Source organism: Dermacentor albipictus, chromosome 2 (assembly GCF_038994185.2).
Source record: "Dermacentor albipictus isolate Rhodes 1998 colony chromosome 2, USDA_Dalb.pri_finalv2, whole genome shotgun sequence".
NCBI lineage: Eukaryota > Metazoa > Arthropoda > Arachnida > Ixodida > Ixodidae > Dermacentor > Dermacentor albipictus.
Window position 1 is genome coordinate 94,553,938 of NC_091822.1, and position 10,829 is coordinate 94,564,766.

Below are 10,829 nucleotides of genomic sequence, written 5' to 3' on the forward strand. Positions count from 1 at the left end.
AACTAGGAAAGGTCCGCTCCGCTGCGCTAAACGTATAACTAAAACCTGAAAATCGCCCGCCGCTCCGCTTTCGATTAGCGGGGCCACCCGGAGCGGAGCGTACCGTAAAGACGCTGAACTAAAACACTCTATTATTCGGGAAATTAATGAAAATTATTCATTTTGATGACCTTCCCACCAGGTTATCGATTTCGACATAACCAATTTCCATGCTATCACCCGATGCCTTTTGCAATAATACGATTCTTTCAAATTCTAAATTCTGAAATATTCTACGTTGCACATTCTCCTGCGTGCTTAATATCGGATAACTGCACCGGTCTTAGCCAATCTTCTGGATCGTGTCAATTGTGTTTTAAGTAAGACTTTTTTTTGTCTACACAACCCAAAATCTGGCACTTAGAGCGTACAAGATAAAGCTGTTTGACCGTTTTTTACTAAAGCAACGACAAAGCATAGCGAAAAGCAGCTGAATCGGTTGATTGCACAGTTTGCTCGCATAATAATGCGCTGCTTGAATTTTAAATCTTTGACTCTGAACAGCTTCGCCAACATTAACTATGTACGTAATGACCCCACTTCGCGAGTTACCATACAATTGTACCAGCTAAATTTAACCAGCATTTAAAATAATGTCGATGCACTAAAGCAACACTACGAAACGCATGTTGCAGACTATTGTATGTCTTTTGCTTAATTCCATAATTAGTGAAGTGTAATTGTCCGACTTGTGAAGCAACAAAGTAAGGCAAAAAATTCCAATTAGAAAGTTGTAGGGCGCTTTTCAAGGCATCTGAATAAACGGTTTCTAACTTTCTATCCATTAGGTATTAGCGTTTTTCTGCTTACTCCATATGCCCGCTAAATACAAAAAAAATACCACATGATGTGCCCGCTTGCGCGTCGCGATTGCAGCGCAAGCTACCATATCTACTAGTTAATCAATATCGCTGTCGTAAAGGGCTCAAAGGGCTAAACCAGATTATTTCGCGCAATGTGGTTGTTGGATTAGCGATATTGATGTTTAGCCTGAATTGTGGAAAATATGAATTGTTCAAAACCATGTCAGACAAACAGAAAGCCCCAGCTACCGATGGGTGCATCAAGGAAGCAGAAAAGTTGTTCTTTTTTTCTTGAAGTTGATCCAATCTCATAAGCATGCACAGACGCCAGACTTTAAGAAAGCGTTTCGCACTCTTTCCCAAAGGGCTCTCACTCTCTCTCTTTTTCCCATTCTGTCAGCTAATCCTCGCTGCATGGGTGGCCCTAATTACTCGCATCGCGTTTCTCCGTAATTTGTCCGCAGGCCCGCTCTCATAGAATACGAGAAGTGACACGCGCACTGGCCGTCAAAGCAGCGTTTGTGTCAAATCTTACGCCGTCGCTACGCTGGCGCCTAAAAGCTTTAGACATCTGTGCTGTTCTTCAATTGCGAGATAGTTTACATCGTCTCTGTAGAGGTCATAGACCGCGTACAAGGTGCCTGGCTTAGCGTGTCCTTTGACGTAGGCATTTAGACCTGAGAAAAGCGCGTCCGACATCATGGCCCCCCAACTTGGGCGACGGTGTCAACGCCCCTCCATTGAAGGGTTGCATTCCTGCGCGTCATGCACGGTCAGTTCCCGTGCAGAGAGACAGCCGGGAAATTGATTGTATCTTTAGCGCGCTACTCCACTTATTCTGCATGTTTGAGAGATGATGATGATGATATGTAGTGTTTATTGGCGCAAGAGCCAGGTGTGGGCAAAGAGCGCCGAGGCATTGTTGATAAGTTCGCAATGTAATTATGAGTTCTATGGGGTTAATGTAAAGTGGCTGTATAGGGGCCTTAAAAATACTCGCTCTAGAGTGCGTAAAATCTATATGTAATAAGATTATGTCGATGACAAATGACGTGTTCTATGTGTAATAAAATCCATCGTGAAAGAGTGATGCAATACAGAAAATATATTAGATGGTGAATTAACCTGGAGCACCACTGCCTCGCCAGAGCCCTTGAAACACAAGGGCCTAGAGGCATGTGCTATATGAAACAGATATCACAGTGGCATCCTCTAAACAGAGGAGGCGCTACGAGTGTGTGGGGCTAATAACATGTAATACAACATCTTTCAGGAAGCCCAGGACTGCGCTGGAGTCAAACAGCGGTTCTGGGCCTAGTAACATTACTGGATGAAGGGGGATGTGCTGGCGGTATGCTAAGGGAAAATGTTTCTTTCTTTCAGATTCGGCTTTTCGACACTCCAGAAGGACGTGGAGGACGGTCAGCCTCTCCCCGCATCTACCACAGGTTGGAGGCTCGTTTCCGGTGAGCAAAAGTTATGTGTGCCAAATGTGTGTCCTATTCTCAGACGACAGAATAGGACATCTGTCCGGCGTGATTTTGTTACGGAAGGCCAGAATCCTAACTGTGGCTTTATCACGTGGAGCTTATTATTTGTTTCCGCGTCCGATAGCCGTTTCCACTGGTTCCGTAGTTTCCTCCGTAAGAAGGGCTTCAGGTCTGTGACAGGAACTGCAGCGGTGGGATTAGCAGAATGCGATGCAACTGACGTGGCCATCTGGTCCGCGAGAACATTACCTTCGATGCCCCTATGACCTGGCACCCAGCATATGATGACATGCTGATTACCTATATACGCTTTACACAGAGCAGAATAAAGTTCGTTAATTACCGGATTTTTGTGGTTAGAGAATGCCATCAAGGCCTTCACAACACTAAGGGAATCCGTATATATGACTGCTTTCTGGAGTTTTGATTTGTTGATATGCTTCACAGCCGACAGTAGTGCGTAGGCCTCAGCCGTAAAGATGCTAGTTTCCGCATGCAGTACATCGGTTTCCGAGAAGGATGGCCCGACGGCTGCGTAGGACACCCTGTCGTGTGACTTCGATGCGTCTGTGTAGAACTCCGTGCAGGAGTGTTTGTGCTGGAGTTCCCGGAAATGCATCTGGATTTCAATCTCTGGAGCGTGTTTTGTAACTTCCATGAAACATGTATCGCATTGTATCAACTGCCACTACCAAGGAGGTAGGAGCTTGGCTGGATGCATTAGGCGAAGTTCGAGGAGTGGAACATGCATTTCAGGACTAAGCTCCCTCACACGCAGCGAGAAAGGCTGTCTTAAGGAAGGACGATTACGAAATAGTGTAGCATATGTCATATCATTAATGGTGTTAAAACAGAGATGTTCGGGATTAGGGTGGACTTTCAAAAAGTATGTTTGGCTGATGTATGTTCTCTGGATATGAAGTGACCACTCATTCGATTCTGCATATTAACTTTGTACGGGACTCGTTCTGAAAGCTCCTGTGGCTAAACGGATACCCAGATGGTGAATAGGGTATAGCATCTTTAGTGCGCTCGGGGCGGCAGAGTGATAAATGACGGCACCATAGTCTAGTCGCGATCGAATGAGGCTTTTATATAGATTCAATAAACACTTTCTGTCACTACCCCACGTAGTCTGGGATAGAAGTTTCATTATGTTCATTGTTTTCAGACATTTTTCTTTAATATGTTTAATGTGGGGGACGAAGGTGAGTCTGTAGTCAAGTACGACACCTAGAAATTTGTGTTCTTTGTTTACAGGTATCTGTTGTCCACGCAGTTCTAAGCAGGGATCCGGAACCAGACCTCTCTTCCTTGTAAACAAAACACAAGAACTCTTATGATTGATTTTGAATCCATTTTTCTCTGCCCACTCTGACACCTTGTTCAAACCATACTGTACCTGTCTCTCGCACACTGCGAGGTTACAGGATTTGAAGCCTATTTGAATGTCGTCCACATAGACGGAATACAAAATGGCCGGTGGTAAGGAAGCACGAAGTGTTGTCATCTTAACAATAAAGAGTATGCAACTGAGCACGCCACCCTGGGGTACACCGGTTTCTTGTGCAAAAGGACGTGACAGCACATTGCCTACTTTCACCCGGAAGGTACGATTGGACAAGTAGCTTTTTATTACGTTTAGCATATTACCATGAATGCCCATTTCTGACAAATCTCTCAAGATTCCGTAGCGCCAGGTCGTATCGTACGCCTTCTCCATATCGAGGAATATCAATAAGAAGAACTGTTTGTGTACAAACGCGTCAGGAATATGTCCTTCAATACGTACAAGATGGTCGGTTGTGCAGCGCCCTTCTCGGAAGCCACACTGAAAGGGATCAAGCATTTTGTTTTGTTCAAGGAAATGGATGAGTCGCCGATTTATCATTTTTTCATATACCTTACACATGCAGCTTGAGAGGGCTATCGGGTGGTATAACTTGCCACTGAAGAAGGGTCTTTCCCTTGTTTCAAAACAGGGACCACAATGGCTTCTTTCCATGCCGTTGGAAGGTACCCTGCGTCCCAGATAGTGTTGAAGAGTGTAAGTAGTGTTACTTGTGTGTCATTGTGTAAGTTTTTGAGCATTTCATACATGATTCTATCGGATCCCGGGGCAGAGGTCTTGCATGCGCTAAAGGCAGCTTTCAACTCGGCAGCACTAAAAGGGCAATTGTACGGTTCATTCTGTCGGCATTTATTGATGAGTGGCTTGCATTCTTCTATTTGTTTATATTTTAGGAAGGATTGTGAATAATGATTTGAGCTTGATAAGCTCTCAAATGTTCCCCCAGTGAGTCGGCCTGATCTTTCAGTGTATCGCCCTGTGTATTTACTAGAGGGAGTGAATATGTTTGCCGCCCTCTAATTCTATTTGCGCGGTTCCAGACTTTCGCCTCATCTGTAAACGAGTTAATACTTGATAAAAAGTTCTGCCAACTTTCTCTTCTGGCCTGCCTGCGGGTTCTCCTGCCTTGAGATTTTACTTTCTTAAAGTTGATAAGATTCTCTGCAGTGGGGGAAGCGCGTAGCAACCCCCACGCTTTGTTCTGTTTTTTACGAGTAATCCTACATTCGTCGTTCCACCACGGGACACGCCGTCTGCATGCCAAACCACTTCCTTCAGATAAGCATTTAGATGCGGCATCTATTATGAACGCGGTAAAATACTCCACAGCGGCATCGATTTCTAGAGAAGACATATCAGCCCATGAGATTCTAGATAGATTTCGAAATTTCTCCCAGTCGGCTGTATCTATCTTCCACCTAGGAACTTGTGGGGGAGATTCATTTTCTTTAGATGTTCATAGCAGTACGGGGAAGTGATCGCTCCCGTAAGGATTTCTCGTAACTTCCCATTTGAGTTCAGGCAGTATAGACGCGGAAACTATACCAAGATCTATTGACGAAAAGGATCTGTTTCAAGAGAGTAATATGTGGGCTCTTTCTTATTTAGAAGGCACGCTCCAGAAGAAAAAAGGAACTGTTCAATGAGACGACCTCGCGCATCGATGCGAGAGTCTCCCCACAAGGTGCTATGCGCATTGAAATCACCAAGAACAACATAAGGTTCTGGCAGTTGATCTATATAGGATTGAAATTCATGTTTCGTTAATTTGTAATGTGGGGGTATGTAAAGAGAGCTAATGGTGATGAGTTTGTTTACGAGAACAGCTCGAACCGCCACTGCTTCGAGAGGCGTTTGTAGCTGTAAAAGTTGACATGCAATGCTCTTATGGATAACAATGGCAACACCGCCCGATGATGCGACAGCACCATCGCGATCTTTGCGAAAAGTTATATACTGTCGGAGAAAGTTTGTGTGTTTGGGTTTTAAGTTTGTTTCTTTTAAACACAGCACTTTGGGATTGTGTTTGTGGATTATTTCTTGAACATCATTAAGGTTTCTAAGGAGACCTCTGACGTTCCACTGAATTATCTGTGTAACCATATTGGAGGTCAATAAGTGCTGTGTGTACAGAAACAAAACTAGTGATTATGAAAATTACAGAGATTAAATTACAGAGCCCTTTCGAGGCCCAGTAACGGGAGTTTTGCTCTTTGTGGAGCGTTCGACGGAGCCTCGCCGCTCCTTAGGCGCCTGGTGCGCCTTGAGGATAGGTGTTGTGTCCATTGCCTCTAGTGAGGCTCCGGACACGTGCTCTTGCGAGCGAGAAGTTTTCAGAGGGAGTCCCGCCTTGGAGGGCAAGACCCCTGCGCCCACCACCCCGGAGGTCGGTGGGGCTCCCTGAGGGATTTGGCTGCGCCGGCTGTTGCCAGCGCTGGAAGGGGCCGGGGAGGTTGGGGCAGCCTCGGCTGCGCCCACCTTCGGGGTCGATGGTCCCTTCTGCTCGGTTGGCGGAGCAGCGCTAGCTGCAACCACCGTGGGGGCAGACGCTGCCCCCTGACGCGCCACTTTGGCAAAGCTTTTCTTTGGCAAGTATCCTACCCGCTTGCGTGCCTCTTTGAATGATATGTTTTCCTTTACTTTGATTGTGACTATGTCTTTCTCTTTTTTCCAGGACCGGCACGACCGCGAGTATGCGGCGTGCTCGCCTTCACAGTTTACACAACGGAGAGTGTTCATGCAAGCGTCAGAAGTATGTTCGTGTGCACTGCACTTCGCACAGGTTTGGCCACCTCGGCAGCTCTGCGAACTGTGGCCGAAGCGTTGGCATTTGAAACATCTAAGCGGATTTGGCACATATGGCCTAACACGGAGCTTGATGTACCCGGGCTCTACAGACTCGGGCAGAATACTTGAGCCGAAAGTCAATATAAGGTGTTTGGACTTGATTTCTTTGCTGTCACGCCTGATCTTAATTCTTTTAACATTGATAACGTTCAGGTCACTGAAGCCCTCCAAGAGTTCATCCTCAGTGAGCTCCAGCAAGTCATCGTCCGAGACAACACCGCGGCTTGTGTTCATGGTACGGTGCGGGGTTACTGTTACTTGGGTCTCCCCAAATGACACAAGTTTCGGCAGCTTCTCATACTGCTTCTGATTTTGGAGCTCCAAAAGGAGATCGCCACTTGACATTCTCGACACCTTATATCCTGTACCGAAAACTTCGGTCAAAGACTTGGAAACAAGGAATGGTGAAATAGATCGCACTAGTTTGTCTGGCTTTTCTGAGTGAATCACGTGGAATCGAGGAAAGTTGTGGACTTGTAGTCCGAAAAATTGAAAGAGGTCTTCGGTGCGCCCTCGTTTCTGAGGGCGATCAGGAAGTTTGGGGAAAGAAGTTTCCATGAAAATGTATAAAAATTCGGCAACAGCGCCGACCGCCCACCACGGAGCCAAACGAGGGGACGCGGCAGAGCTTGCATGCAAGTCTGCACGACGCCAGCCGTACGCCGCCACTATAACCAAATATGGTGTACCCAACATTGGATAGCCACACAGGGTTAACCCTTGCCGCCAAGAAGAAGGAAGTAAATAGAAGAGAGAAGAAGACAGGAAAGATGTAAAGTGAGAGATAGAGACGAAGGTTTGAGAAGAGAGAGACAGGAAAGAGCGACTACCGATTTCCCCCGGGTGGGTCAGCCCGGGGGTGCCGTCTACGTGAAGCAGAGGCCAAAGAGGCGTGTTGCCTCCGCCGGGGGGCCTTAAAGGTCCGAGTACCCGGCACTGGCTCAACCCCCAGGATCCCCCTTTCCCCGGACACGGCTAAGCCGCGCACGGCTACACGCGGGAGGGTCCAACCCTCGTGTGCTCGGGTCCGTGGTGTCGCAACACACCAAACGCCTGCTTGCGCAGACGCCCCTGCGGGGTGTTTGAGAGATGAGCAGCTTAACAGAAGCTGCAAGTTGGAAATCCCTGCCCCATTATTTCGAGTTTCAAGCGTCTGTGAAGTGCCTTATTTTTAATTACAGATTTTGGGAAGTTACCTCAAGGAAAACAGGCGACTTAATGAAAGGGACAGTACGAAGCGGTTCCTGTTGTCCATTTGTTCAAGTCTCGTGTTTTGCTTGCGGTAACTTCCCAAAATAATGAATCACCATGGTATATACCCACACTCTGCTATGTTTATTTTTATTTATTTATACAACATACCCCCAAAGCCTCTCACGTCTGAGGGTATTGCAATGGAGTCGGTGGGCATACACCGCAAATTCATTGTGCACATGATGCAACGTTAGAACATAAGTATACCGAATACTGTTAATTCTGACAAGCACAAAGAAAAAGGAAAGAACCAATAAGAGGGCAGTAGTAAAAAATTATACCAATTATACATCTTCGAAGCGACAGGTTAAAATGAAATGAAACAACAAGGTCTACATTATTAGAAATATTAACTAGCAAAAAAGGGTTCAAACATGAGATAATAATATACGAATAATATAATTGCAAACATTCAGATCTACGGCAGTAGTTCTATATCCGTCAATCTCGTGTCGCTCGCCATTGCATCCTTGTCGGGATCCCATTCCTGACAGAAAAAGAGTCACAAAAACAGGCGACGTTTGTCAAAATGACTTTACATTACCATATCCATTGGTTTTGTTCAGTGGTTGGTGAACGTCTCGAGGCTACCGTTCTTTCGTGATCAAGGGCACAAAACCAAGCGCCGTCACTTGCAATCGAATATGCCTTCAATGTTGTTGAATATGCCTACAATAAGCTGAGCTTACCGATACGCTGCCGAGTACTTGGCGGGAAAGGCGGAGTAAAATGTCTGTCCAAGAATTGTTTGCTATTGACTGGGCGGTATGCATGCTAATATTTTGCATTTCCACAACATCTAAGCATTGTTTCGGAGGTAAACAAACGACAGGGTGCTGCGTTTCCTGCAATTGAGAGGCTGCTGTATATAAAATTTTATGCATTTTATTGTTCATTGCGGCTATGGTGATGTACTCAACATTTCCTCATCAGAACTGCAACTGAAACAAATTCATTCTTCTCGAAACCTATGCAATGAACCAGCGTAGCGCCTATAAAGATGTCCACCATACTGTATGCGCAGGTGGGCCACCTGCAGGTCATTAAAGTTTCGAACTCTCGATGTCCGCGATCTATAGGTAGCGCCCGTGGTAAACCAAGACTAATGTTTCTGTATATGCCCCGCAGGGACGCTATATACAGGGACACTAACCAAAATGGCTGTTCGGAAAAGCATCGCACCTGAAGCTGAGAGCACGGAAACGTGTTGTATGGCGGGTTGTGACAATTTCGCACCAACGTGCCACTTTTAATATTTCCCATATTCCATATTCCATGTGAGGCATTGTCATTGCCTCACATGGAACATCGCAGCATGGCAGAAGTATCAAAGTTGAATTGGATTACGGCGATGTGCGTGTCAAAACCACACTCTCATTAAGAGGCACGTCGTAGTGGCGGACTCCGGATTAATTTTGACACCGGGATGTTCTTTATTGTCCCAAAATATGTAAAATGTGCACAAAATGTGTGCAACTGCATGTGCGTTTTCTATTTCGCCTCCGTCGAAATGCGGCTGCCGCGGTTGGGAATAAATCCGTGACATCTGGCAAGGTCATAGCCGCACCGCTACCGCAGCGGGCACACAATTGTTGATTTGACGGTCGACCGCTTACGCAGTATCGCCTGAAAACTGCAGTGCACTCCAGTATTGCGGCTCTGCTTCTGCGCACCCTGCGTAACTTCTGGGCCGACATATTTTGCACGGCGTTTATTTTTTTCAGAACTAGCAGAAACGTACTGTACCATAACTTGGGGAGGGGGGGGGGGGAGGGGAGGGACTTAAGATTGTCCAGAATCGCTGCCACCGCGGTTGCATAGCAGTAGGGTTTCCTTGCCTTACCCCGTCACCTCCCCACCCCTCTTGTATGGGAACTGCCTCTTTTCTTCCCCCTCTCTACAGTTCTATGTCTCCTCTGGAGTAGAAAAGGAAGCACGGCAGCTTCTACAATGCCTTTGAGGACGGTCACGGATAATTACAGCTGCCAAGAGGATAATGCGGCGACACTCAAGGAGCTGTATAAAGCACTGCGCACATTCGATGTGGTTGCGACCGAACGTTGTTTCTCACTTGGCCTTATTTCTGATCTGCTCGTGTCATGTATAAACATGTTGTAAACCAGCCTACAGCAGCGTCAGCAGCTGCAGTGGGAAAGTCGAAGGAAGAGCCATAGAAAGCTTCGCTTTAAAAATTATGCAGATTCCACGCACTCTGGGTATCAATGTAAGAGAAGCATTCTCTGCTGGATGCTTTGATTTACGATAATTAGGGGTGGTTTGACAGCTAAAGCCTAATTTCTTCAACGTTTTATCTAAGACGGGAGTGATGATGTTAAACGTTACCTTGTGGGCACCACTGCTGTTTGTGTAGTACACAGAGCACCCAAGGAGAGGTGTTTGCCTGAGGCGTTGTTGTGCGCCATTTTTCATACCCTCTGAGATGGGTTGAGCATAGTCATTGCCTCATAAGTCACATTACAATGCGGCTGAAGTACTAAACTTAATTTGGGTTATGGGGTTGTAAGTGAGAAAACCACAATCGCACTATGAGGCACGCCGTAGTGGCGGACTCCGGATTAATTCCGACACCATGATGTTCTTTAATGTGTCCAAAAATCTAATCTTTCTAGTTCCCCCCGTCGAAATGCGGCTGTCGCGGTTGGCACCAAATAGCCCCAAAGCTAACGCGGCGAGCACGAACAGTTGATTGTGCGGTAGACCGTTTTCGTAGTGTCGCCTGGACCCTACGGTGCAATTTAATTAATGCGTCTCTTCTTTTGCACCCCCTGCGTAGTTTTTCCGCTGGTAATCACTACAGTTACGGGGTCCGGTACTTTAACATCAGCACTACAGTGACGGTGCCCGTCACTTTAACAACACTGGTACCACGGGGCCGTCGCTATAACGATGTCGGCATTGTGGGCGAGCACTTACGGAGTCGCCGTGGGTCGGAAGCACCTCAATTGCGTCTTCTCATGGATAACGCGGCGCGCTCCGCAATGTTTTGGCTATCGCCGATTAATAAAGATACCACGCGGGAGCCCT